This window comes from Protopterus annectens, chromosome 12.part0 (assembly GCF_019279795.1).
Source record: "Protopterus annectens isolate FY-2018-M chromosome 12.part0, PAN1.0, whole genome shotgun sequence".
In the NCBI taxonomy this organism is placed as follows: domain Eukaryota; kingdom Metazoa; phylum Chordata; order Ceratodontiformes; family Protopteridae; genus Protopterus; species Protopterus annectens.
The window spans coordinates 35,754,421-35,767,319 of NC_056746.1; the positions used below are offsets into that span (position 1 = coordinate 35,754,421).

Consider the following 12,899-nt stretch of genomic DNA (forward strand, 5'->3'; position numbering starts at 1 on the left):
TGTGCTGCAGCTGAATTAAGTTTGATTACTCTGGTCTAGGTTCTAGAAGAGCTGACCAGGGAGGGACAACGTCAAGTGGATGACACTATCCATCCTAAACGAAAGGAGCTGATTCACGTCTGAACTGTTCCATTGATAAAAAAATGGAACTACTCTCCATAAAAACAGGAACATTAACTCAAGCAAGAACACTTTACATGGAGGGTGTAATATGCAGCTGCTGGCAAACAGTGGGTGGGTGTATGAGCATTACAAAATTACCTCTGCACAAGCAATTGGATGGCAAAATTCCCTGTCTCTCGCCTCACCCTCATGGCGTCCTCTGATGCTGGAAGGAGGGGGGGAAATAATATGGTGCACTAAGTTCCATTATACAGACATAATGGACATCGTTTGCATTGTAAACTGTATGGATACCATTCTCTGCAACTGCACCCTCATACACAAATATTTATAAAATGCCACCATCACTGTTTAATTGCAGCTGAAGTCTTTCTATACTGATGGGCACCATGGTTCTGTTTACCTTTGGCATATATGAATTTCTTCACTTTGTACTATCAAAACAGCAGCACTAATATGTCTGAGATACCACCCATAGTCTAACATTACCAAATATTGGAAAGTGCTACTACCATGGCTTCTGCAACCTGGACACATAATACTACATAGTTTTGGTTTTACTGTCTAACTGTTGATTCTATGACTATTTCAGCAACCTCTAGAAAACCATCTCCAATACTGGCTGAGCACTGTTTCGACACTGAATAAATATACCTTTCAATGTGACATCTGCTGTCTTGACCGGATAGCCATGACAGGATGCAACATTGCTTTCAAATGAGTTGTCACCTAATGTAACAGTCCCTGTTTTGTTTTGAGCTATTAAGATTTGCTCCACTATCAACATTTCACTTGTCTTGTGCATGAGAAAGATTCACTGGCATTGCTGAAATGCAGACAAAAAATAGGCAATGCACAATGATACCCCTCATCACCTGATTATGTCATTATCGTAGGGCTTATTTGTTGTTTGAAAGCAATTTATTAAAGTACAGTTGTGTACACTTACCATAAATGTCGATGTTTGAGTGTATTCACTGTTGCAGTCATTACATTTGGGGTAATCTGCTGGCAGGTTGCCCTCAGTCGGCCTGAATTCCAAAGTCTTGGGTCCTGCATCAGTTGCCGTCTCCTCTTCCATGACGTCAGGTCATCAGGGGTATAAAACAAGCAGCTGACTCCATTTTCTTTAGTTTTTCCTTGCCACAGATGTCAGGTGCCCCCAAAAAGGTAGCAAATATATATATATATATATATATATATATATATATATATATATATATATATATATATAAACTATATATACATGCAACAATATAAACTTTACCTTCATCTACAAGCAAATACACCACATAGGTTGCAGCAGATAGTGAAGGAAAGATAAACTCCAGAAAGAATGGGGGATGGCGGGCGGGTAACCTGGACTGCAACAGTGAATACACTCGAAAATCTACATTTATGGTAAGCGTAAACAACTGTACTATGTTCTTCGTGTTTCACTGTTGCAGTCATTACATTTGGATAGAATCCCAAAGCTCTGGATGAGAGGCTGGAGCTAAACAGCATTAGGGGTGGCTTTAAGGCCCTGCAGAACTGCAGTGGCAAAGCCTGCCCTGGACTTAGAGTAGAGAGGCAAATGATAATGCTTTGTAAAGGTGTGAACAGAACTCCAAGTAGCAGCCTCTAGAATGTCTTTGGTTGGTACTTGTCTGAGAAAGGCTGCTGAAGTAGCTGCAGCTCTGGTAGAATGAGACCTAATGCCCTTGGGCACAGGTTTGCCATGGTGTAAGTAGCAGAAACGAATGCAGTGGCTTATCCACTTTAAGAAAAACTGAGCAATTAGTAGCATTTCCTTCTGATCCTGCAGGAAATGCTATTTCAAAGCTCAGTTTTTTCAGAGCTTTAGTCCTGCTCAAGTAGAATCTTAGTTGTCTGTGTACGTCCAAGGAATCCAGAATTCTCTCCCCCTTCTTCTGCGGATTTGGATAAAAGGCTGATAGATGAATAGTTTGGTTAAGAGCCACACTGGAAATCACCTTAGGCATAAATGAAGGATTGGTCCTCAGAGACACTCTGTCTAGGTAAAATATGATAAAAGGCTCCACCGCCATGAGGGCCTGTAGATCTGAGACTCTTCTTGCTGAAGTAATTGCTAGGAGCAGAGCTGTTTTCCAGGATAAGAACTTTAGATCTGCAGTAGCAGCTGGTTCAAATGGAGGCAGGGTGAGCTTTTCCAACATTTAATTGAGGTCCCATGCAGGTATTGGTGATCTTTTGGGAGGCCTTAAATGTTTGGCTCCTATAAGATATTGCTTTAGTAAAGGATGAGAAAAGATTGGTGGCTCAGTATTGTAATGAGCCAAAATGGCAGCGGCATGGATTTTTACTGATGAGAAAGATAGGCCTTTGTCAACTATCTCAGTCAAGTATTGTAATATCTGAAGAATATTTGGTTTTGCTATACCTGTTCCTTGTGCTTGATTCCAAGCACAGAATCTCTTCCATTTATCAGCATAAGATTTTCTAGTACTAGGCCTTCTGGCTTCCAAAATGACATCCATCACAGCTTTACTGAGAGGTGTTGTTTGCATAACTACATGATCAGCCATGCTGCCAGGTTCAGTGTTTGGAGCTAATTGTGCAGGATCTGATTGTTTTGCTGGGACAGTAATTGAGGTTTTTGAGGTAAGGTCCAAAACTGGGTGTAGAGACAAGTTCCTTAGGACTGGGTACCAGTATTGGCGGGGCCAGTCTGTGGCAATTAGTATCATCTTTGGTTTCTCTTGTCTGACTTTTAGTAGGACTTTGGGAAGAAGAGGCAGAGGAGGAAAGGTGTAAACTGATAGGCTTTTCCAACTGAAGGATAGGGCGTCCATTTTCCATGCTTGTCTGTGATAAGTCCTTGTGCAGAATCTTTTCAATCGATAATTTTAAGGAGAGGCAAATAGATCTATGTCCGGCCTCCCCCATTTCTATGTTATCATGCTGAAGACTTGTGGATCTAGCTTCCACTTGTGAGGGTCCATAAGGTTTCTGCTTAAATCGTCTGCCAGAGTATTTTGTTTTCCTGGCAGGAATTGAGCTTGAAGATGTACTTGGTAAGTCAAAGCTGTGTCCCACAGTGCCATGGCTAGTCTGCAAAGGGGGTATGAGTGCATGACCCCTGCTTGTTTATATACCACATAACCATGGTGTTGTCCGTCTTTATCAGTAGTTGTCCTGGATGAAGTAAGTCCTTGAAGGCTGTCAGGGCATTTTGAACAGCTAACATCTCTTTTTGATTGATATGCAGATGCATTTGTTTTGGGGTCCATATGCCCTGAATGCATCTTCCTGCCAGGTGGGCCCCCATGCATAATCTGATGCAACTGTTGTTAAGGTTTGGCTGGCAGGCGGTAGAGTGAAGGCCCGTCCCCTGATTTGGTGACATGCCTTTGCCCACCATAGAAACTCCTGTTGTAGGCATGGAATGAGAGGAATCATTGTTTCCAGACTGTGACAATGTTGACTCCATAAACTTTTTAGGTACAACGGAAGTTTCCTCATATGCAGTCTTGCATATGGAATCAGTAGGATGCAGGATGCCATGAACCCCGAAGCCTGCCGAGTTTGTCTTGCAGATAACTGGGTCTTTGTTGCCATCAGTTTGAAGTAAGTAGTCAGTTGCCTTTGTTTGTCTGGCATGAGGAAAGCCATCTGGGCAGTTGTATTCAAGCTTGCACCTAGAAATGTTATCTTTTGAGTGGGTACCAGTTGTGATTTCTTTTCATTTATTGTGTACCCTGGGCATGTTAGAAGCCTTTTCACAAACGCCAGGTGCTGAATAAGAATGTCCTTGCTCTCAGCTTGAATGAGACAGTCATCCAAGTAAGGATATATTTGTATATTTCTTTGTCTGCAAAAAGCAATTACTGGTGCCAGGCACTTTGTAAAGACCCTGGGCACAGCAGATAAGCCAAAGGGCAGTGCAGAGAATTGGTAATGCATTAAGCCAGCCTTGAAATGGAGGTATCTTCTGCATGATTCCCTTATTGGGATATGCAGGTATGCTTCTTTTAGGTCTAATGTCACCAGCCAAGCATTCTTGCCCAGCATGGGCAGAAGCTGCTGCAAAGTTAGCATTTTGAATTTTGGAATGTCCAGGAATGTGTTCAAAACTGATAAATCCAGTATTGGCCTCCAGGCCTTGTCCTTTCTGGGTACCAAGAACAGTCTTGATTAAAAACCTTGTCCTTTTTCCTGTTCTGGTACTGGCTGAATAGCCCCCATATCCATGAGGGATATAACTTGTTTCTGTGCCTCTGCCCATTGATTTTTTTGGCAGATCCGGCCAACCGTTTGCCACTGGCAGGGTATGGGAATGGAATCTGTATCCCTGTGATACTATGTTTAGCATCCACTTGTCCTGGGTTATTAACTGCCAATTTTGAGCAAAACGTGCTAATTTTCCCCCTACGGGTGCTGCCAAAAGATAAGTGCTTGGTGATGGCAGAGAGAAGTCATTGGAACTGTTTTCTATAGGGTTGCGCTTTATCTCCTCCAGATTTGGAGGTAGAAGCACCCCATTGCTTTGACCTGTAAGAATCTTGTGCCTGGTATCTAGAACCTTTAGGGCATCTGGATTTGCCCCTTTGAGCTCTGTCGGACACAGGAAAGGACCAATTTTTTGTAGGCCAGTGTCTACTGAATCTTGGTGGCTGCACTTGTAAGAAGTCTTTTACAGTTTGCATAGACTTAGCTTTGTCTTCCATTTTCTTTAAAACCTCTTCTGCCTTAATACCAAACAGAGTATTATGCTGTAAAGGTGCATCCAGTAACTTAGCTTTAACATGATCAGGCAAATTTTGCTCTTTTAGCCAGGCATGCCTCCTAATCACAGATCCAGTAACTGCGGCCCTGCAGGAGGCCTCTAAGGAATCAAAACCACATTGCAAAGTATGCTTTCCAACTTGTTCAGCTGCATGCAATAAGTCCTGCAATTCTTTATTTTCTGCACATTCAGAAATCAACATCATTTTCTGTTTCACCAATCCCATAACATGTTGTTGATACTTGAGCATATGAAACTGGCAGTTTAAGGCCCCAACTGCCAAGGTTGCAGATGTATAAACTTTCTTTCCCCATCTATCCAGAGCCCTTGAATCTCTGTCAGAGGGGGTAGGAGTTTTTGCTGTTGAGGCCTTAACTCCCTTTGGACCCTGTGAAATAGTTTCAGGGTCAGCAGCAGGGTTTTAAAATAAAAATTTGTGTGAGTCAGGGACCCTGTAATATCTGCCAGGCTTGCTGGGAGCCGGAGGTAAGGAGTCAGGAGTCAAGCTTGACTCAGAAAACACATCATCCACAATGTCTAAAACAGGGGGTATGGCTAAAGGCCTGTGCTGAGGGAGAAGAAGGAAATCCCCGAGCCTCTTTTTTGATTCTGAGAAATCTTGACTCTCCCAGTGAAAATGCTCCCTCAAAGTATGCAAGGTTTCTCCAAATGAAAACTCCTCAGGAGGTGATGCAGATGGGATAGATTCCTCTGCATCAGAATCCTCATAGGAAGGAATAGATAATTCCTGATCAGAAGAGGAATCAGAAGAAATAGAAACCTGATCTGAAGATTCATAATCAGTGTCTTGCCTAGGCCTCTTATCAGGAAGGGGTTGAGAACCCCTGATCAAGGTAATTAGGTCTTCAGCCATTTTGATCATCTGTTTTTTAGGCATAGCGGCCTGTGCACGTGGCTCATGCATCGGTTTTTTAGCTTTAAAAGTTGCTTTTGTCTTTGGTTTTGCAGCTGTCATTGGTTTTAGATAAAAATGTTGAGGCCTGAATACACCCTCAGAAGCCGGTGCCTGCTCAGCGGCTCCGGACACATCCGAGGGAGAGACATCCGTGGGTACAATACTTTGAGTATCTTGCGGCATGCCGGACTCCACATGGGTCTCGGTAGGGGCCTGCGACTCCAAAGTAGCGGGTATCAGGGGCTGGGAAAGCACCTCACTGAGTACCGGCGAACCGGAGACTGGCTTAGGAGAAGCTTCGTCGTTGGTTTTGGACCTCGATGGTCTGTCTCTGTCTTTTTCTTTGCGCTTTTTGTGTACTCCGCTAGTCGGATTGCTATCCGATGACATTTCAGGGTAGTTAAATCTGTTTTCAAAATATTTTGAGGCAAAAATATACCGACGCTTAATAGTGAGTTGGTTAAATCTAGCACACAACCAACAGCCAGGCACGTTGTGATCAGGGAATACAGTATAAATGGAAATCCTTATGAGCTATTTGCTTCCCACAAGTAATACAATTATTAACTTTTTCTGACAATGGAATGGAGCAAGAAAAAGTTTCCCCAGTGGGGTACTTAGCTTTAGTGAAGACTTCGGTTCTGAAACTCGAACTCAAAAATTTCAGGAGTCGGCCGACTGGCACTTGCGAACTGCTTCTGCTTCGGGCACCGCACAGCAAGAAAGACTAAAGAAAATGGTGTTGACTGCTTGTTTTATACCCCTGATGACTTGACGTCATGGAAGAGGAGACAGCAACCGACACAGGACCCAAGACTTTGGAATTCAGGCCGACTGAGGGCAACCGGCCAGCAGATTACTCCAAATGTAATGACTGCAACAGTGAAACACGAAGAACATCACTCTGCTGTCCTGTTGCTTAATATCAGTTTAATAAATTTGTCATTAAGAAGGCTCAGTAGATAAGTTTTAAGAAATGTAGGCACTGAGACGTAAAAAAAACTTTGTTAAAAGAGCATAACAAAAATAAACATTAATGTGCTTTTTCTCATTCCTGCATGGGGGAATGATTGGATTAAGGACCTTAGATTAATTTAGTAACAAGTTTTAACAGAAAGCAAGTAAATGAATAAGAATATTGAATATTATGGGGTTTTTCTTCTACCAAATGAATGTATGCTTAGTAGAAATTCTGTATCTGGTCCTTATGTGTCCATGGGAAAAAAATGATGACTGTCTCACTCTCGTGTCCCCATTGTTTCAATCTGATAAAGAGAAATTGGTTACAGTCTGGTGGAGAGTGATTGGCTGGGAAAAAAAGAAAAGCAAAACTGGCTAGGAGATAATGTTCTCTGAAAGCATTCAGGAGTTTTTTTCCCTGCTGGGAGAGCTACAAAGATAAGACAGAACCAATTAGCACATAGTAAAAGCACAGACTGCACTATGCATCTTAGCATGGATAACCTTTATTTTAGGTTAAGTCAAGGCTATGAGTGTGGCTGTAAGTTTGGGACATCTGTTCCTATTAGCAAGGTAAAACTTCAATATTTGAAGATATGCACATTTTTGTGTGTTGGTATTAAATTAATAGATTTTAGGGGGTACTGGGGTTTGTTTGTTTTTTTGTTTGTCTGTTTGAGAGCTTTCAATAAAACAAAATGTTTTGTAAGATGCGACATAGGCTGAAATGGATATGACAAAAAACAACTATATAAAAGTTCAACCTGCCAAGCAGTGTATGCATGCAACACAAAAGCTGGAACTAGACACTTAAAAAGGTGTTATACATAAATGACGGGCATAATAACTCTTTAATACAACAATGATGCTTTTTGTAATGTCTTTAAATGTCAATGGTCTCAGAGATAAATACAAAAGAGAAAGAATAGTGAACTATGCTAAAAATGTAGAGTGCAAATAACTATGTTACAGGAGACATACTTAGAAAGAAATGAACGTGAATTTGATAAAGAAAGGTTTTCAGGGTGCACATTCAGTAGAATATCTGGGACAAAGGAAAAGATGAGTGCTTAAATTAATCATAAGAGGAGCTTCAATGGTGGTAGAAGAGGATAATAAAGATAATAATGCAGATTTGTACTGCTAACAGGTTACTGGCAGGGAAGAGGATTACATTAACATGTATTTCTATTCCTCATAAAACTGCTATAATGGAGCTTAATAAAATTCTGGGAGAACTAATCAGTTTTCAGCAAGGAATATTACTTATAGGTGGGGGCTGGAATTTGATTTGCAGAAGTGAAGATGTGTCTGCGGGGCCGAGAAGTGAAAATATAACAAAGGAGGGTAATTTTTTGAAGAAATCTATGAAAATATTTGGCAGGAAAGATGTGAATTCAGTAATAGGAGTTTGGAGTGAATTTACATTCTCTGGAGATGGTTAGTGGTCATTTATCCCTAGACTAGAGAGCCAAGATATAAAAACTGGGCTAGGCTAGACAGTATTTACATTTTACAGGAACACGTGCATTTAATTGATGGACTTTATATGCACCCAATAACTATTTCAGATCATGTGCCAATAACTAAAATAAAAAGACAGGGTAATGAAATGAAAATGAGAAACTGGTGCTTTCTCACCTACCTTTTGAAAAGAGACAAATTTAAGGAATGGGTAGTGGAGATTATTCAGGAGCTATTTGAGAGGATAGAAATTACTTCTGAAAATATGGCTAGGGAATGGGATAAAATTAAGGTGGAGTTTAAAATAGGGTGGAAATAAAAGAAAGGGAGCTATGGTTAAGAAGTAATAACAATTATTTAGAGGGACTAACAAATGTTAAAGTATTGCAAAATAGGGGGAATCTCACAGAACAAGAAGAGGACCAACTGCAGAATGCTAAGCAGAAAATAAGGGATTATCCCAATAATATTCACGAGTTTAGAAAGATTGCTGTTAAGCAAATGATTTTTTGATAATAACACTAAAGCACAAAAACTTTTAGCACAATGACTCAGGCAACAAAAAGTAGAAAGGGCTATCACCGAGCTGAGGGAACCTATAACAAGGAAGGTAAAGAGATCCTATTACAAATTACAAAGAGATATTACAAATATTTCAGAAATTCTATGAAAGTCTGTATAAACCAGAGAACTATGGAAACCAAGAAAAGATACAAATGGAAATGTTTATGGAAGAATTAAACATGCCAAGCTTGGAGGTAGATGACGCTCAATTACTAATGGTTAGGACAGAAGGAGATGGGATAACAATTGGGATGCATAACCAATCTACAGGAAAGTCGCAAGGAACAGATAGTATTTCTGTGGAAGTTTAGAAGCTAGGATGGAAAAACTGATAACGGTCTAGAATGTTTTGTTTAACAGTGGTTTAAGAGAAGTACCAACATCCTGGAAGAAAGCAGTGATAGCTGTAACACCTAAAGAGGGTAAAGATCCATCAGATCCAGCTTTATACAGGCCCTTTCAATACTAAACCATGATTATAAAGTATTCATATCTATAATTGCTAAAAGAATGCCAAAAGTAATGCCAAAACTGATATATATATATATATATATATATATATATATATATATATATATATATATATATGGATCAATCTGGCTTTGTGTAGGGGAGGCAATTATTTGACAACATTAACAGAACACTGATGCTCCAGATGGAAACAGAATGTAAGAAAATACCGCTGTTGTTAGTGGGTCTTGATGCAGAGAAAGCATTTAACAGAGTAATCTCAGACTTTATGAGCAGGGCAATGGAAGCATTTGCATTTCCTGAAAAAATTATAAGGTTGATTAGTAGGCTATATGGGGAATCGGAGTTGAAATGTAAAGTGGGTGGGGTCCTCTCTGATAATTTCTGCTTAAGCAGAGGAACAAGGCAGGGGTATCCTCTTTCCCTGTTTGTTATTTGCATTATATTTAGAATCATTGGTAAGAAAATAAGAGACTCAGAAATTCAAGGATATAATTGGTATGGTAGTCAAGAAAAGCTGGCTCTATTTGCAGATATTATTTTATACTTGACAAAACCAGAAAGAGACTTTACAGTCTTGTAGAACATTTTGAGACAGTTTCAAATATTTTTGGGATACAAAATCAATGAAGCTAAAACAAAGGCAATAGTAGTAAATTATGTACCTATACATGAATTGGTTCAGTAATATCCATATTTATGGGAACATGATAAAATGAAGTATTTAGGAGTAGGTATTAAAAATGATTCTGATGTGGCAGCTAATGATATGTGGGAAGAGACTATACAAAAGATAATACAAAAACTGAGAAAATGGAAGCTATTTTATATGGATATAGGTAGTAAGATACAAGCAGCTAAAACATTTTCAGTCCCATTATTCTTATACACAGGTCAGGCATATTTTATCAACCACAGAAGAAGTTGAGGATAGCAATTAATAAAGAGCTGAAGGACTTTATCTGGGAGGGGAAGATGGCAAGAGACGAAAGGGATAAGCAGATTCTTCCAGTAGAATCGGGCAGATTGGGATTACTAGATTTGAAGAGATATTTCAGAGCTACATAGTTAAGGCTCCTATACATAGCACAAGCAGAAAACTACAATTCAAAATGGAAAGGAATGATGATGAAACACGGGAGAAGCTCAAGAAACAAAAGGAGAGACCAGGATTCTGGATGCAGGCTTTTAATGAGAATAATAACAATCATACAGAATACTATATCTATAAAGTAGCAGAAAGTATCCTAAGAACTAAGCTAACACGGGAATGGAGAAAAGGGTTTCTCTTGATAGGGGTGAGTGCAATTAGGGATAAAAGCAATAGGCAAGAGGAGGCTGGAATTTATTGAAGAAAACTGGCACAGGAACCAAGTTATTGGAAGCAAATAACTAGAGAGGGAAAGATGACAGAATGGGAAGACGCCAAGAATTTATTTGGACTGCAGGTTAGAGATTGCCTTCCTTATCAAGGACTGATATCAGAGTATAGGCAACGAGAAAGAAATAGGGGGTCCTAAACAAAAGACCAGCACTGGCAGAGTTAGAAGGTCTTACTGTGTCTAATTAACTTGGCTACCAAAAAAGCAATTAATAGAAAATGGAAATCAAAATCTAAACCAACTACACTAGAAGCAGTGAATACAGTAACAGAAATAAAACAACTGAAATAGAGATCTTTAGAAAAGGGTAGGAACAAACTACATAGGAAAAATGGGAATTGTGGGAACAATACATACAGGGGAGGAATGAGATTTAAAAGAAGGTAGGACTAAAATGAGCATGTAATGTTTGACTGAAAATGACTGCGTAGATTATAAGTGATGTATAATGTCTGCAACTGGGAGTGTGTCAGTATGGCTTGTAATGCAAAATGCTTGCAACTAGAATTGTGTTGGTGTGGTTTGTTTTCATTTATATAAATGTATGATTGCCTATGTTGTACGTAATGAGTTAATAAAGATATTTCTTGTTTACAAAATGGGCAGGAATTGAATAATTTATGTAATGTTGCTTTGGTTATATGATATATAGCAATATATGTGAAGCATAATGTTTGTAAACGTGAACTTGTTAATACAGTTTGATTACTTTTATATAAATGTAAATTTGTCTATGTCACAAGTGATAGTTCAATAAAGGCATTTAATAAAGAATAGGCTCAGTAGATAAAACATTAAGGTGGAAATGGAAGGTCCCTTCCTGTTGATGCATAAATAAATGAAACACAATCCCTAATCCACCTAGCGATAGTGGTCTTAGTTACTGCTTTGCCAATCCTGTTATCCGCAAAGACCACAAACAACTGGTCTGATTTCCTCTGCTGCTGTGTCCTATCTAAGTAAAACCTCAGTTGTCTATGCACATCCAACTGATGAAGTCTGTATTCTGCCTTGTTGGAAAATTTTGGAAAGAAAACTGGTAGCTCTATAGATTGTTGCAGACAAAGAGCAGAAGAAACCTTAGGAAGAAATGACGGATTTAGTCTTAGAGATACTCTATCCTTATGAAAGATCAGATAAGGAGGCTTGACAGAAAGGGCTTGAAGCTCCGAAACCCTTCTGGCTGAAGTAATAGCTACCAAGAAGGCAGTCTTCCAAGATAAGAATTTTTGCTCACAAGTGGCCGCCGGCTTGAAGGGATGAGACATCAAGGCTCCTAGAACCACATTCAAATCCCATGGCAAAACAGGTTGCGACACCGGGGGGGCAAAGCAACCAAGCTCCCTTGAGAAAGGCCTTACACAACTTATGACTCATGAGTGAAGGCTCAAAGGCAACATGATAATTAGAAATCGCTGCCAATTGGACTTTAAGCGTGGAGACAGTGGAACCCTGTTTAAAAAGAGTTGCCAAAACATCTAATACTGCCGACACTGGGGCTGTCAGAGGGTCAAGGTTGTGCCGCTGGGCCCAAATGGCAAACCTTTTCCATTTATTAGAATATATCTCCTTAGTGGAAGCTCTGTGTGAAGAAGACAGAATCCGGACCACCTCAGGCGAAAGGATATGCTGTCTGACTAAGGTCGGAAGTAGAGCAGCCAAGCCGCTAGCTTGAGAGTTCGCAGTGATGGATAGGCCTGACCCGACTGAAGAGTCAGGAGGTCTGGAACTGGGTCCAGAATCCAGGGACCCTCCACTGCATACTTCCGAAGGAAGGGAAACCAAACTTGACAGGGCCAGTGTGGTGCGATCAAAATCATGCTGCTTTCCAAGCAGACTGCCTTCTGAATCACCTTTGGCAGTAGAGGGACCCCAGGGAAGGCATAGAGCAGACCGGAGGGCCAATTGTGGATTACAGCATCCCTGGGTGACTCCCCCTGGGGGGGAATCAGGTAGAAGAAATTGCTGCACTTCGCATTCCAGGGGCTGGCAAAAAGGTCGCAGCAGAGAAACCCCTACTTGGAGAAGATCCGAGCCACTACTTGGTCATTCAGGGACCACTCATGAGGCATCAGAATAACTCTGCTCAGCCTGTCTGCTATCACATTGGACTTCCCCGGAATGTGCGTTGCCACTAGAAATCTCTGGGAAGCGATCGCCCAGTTCCACACTCTCATGGCTTCTCTGCAAAGAGGATAAGACCTGGTTCCTCCCTGCTTGTTCAGGTATCATACCACCGCCATATTGTCTGAGAAGATTGCAATGGTCC

General features: G+C 40.5%; 1 protein-coding gene across 1 annotated transcript in view; it reads right to left on the reverse strand.

Annotated features, from left to right (window-relative positions):
* The window catches only part of LOC122816125, a gene marked incomplete in the record, with an annotated part of 1,432,330 nt that overhangs the window by 1,310,434 nt on the left and 108,997 nt on the right, over nucleotides 1-12,899 (reverse strand).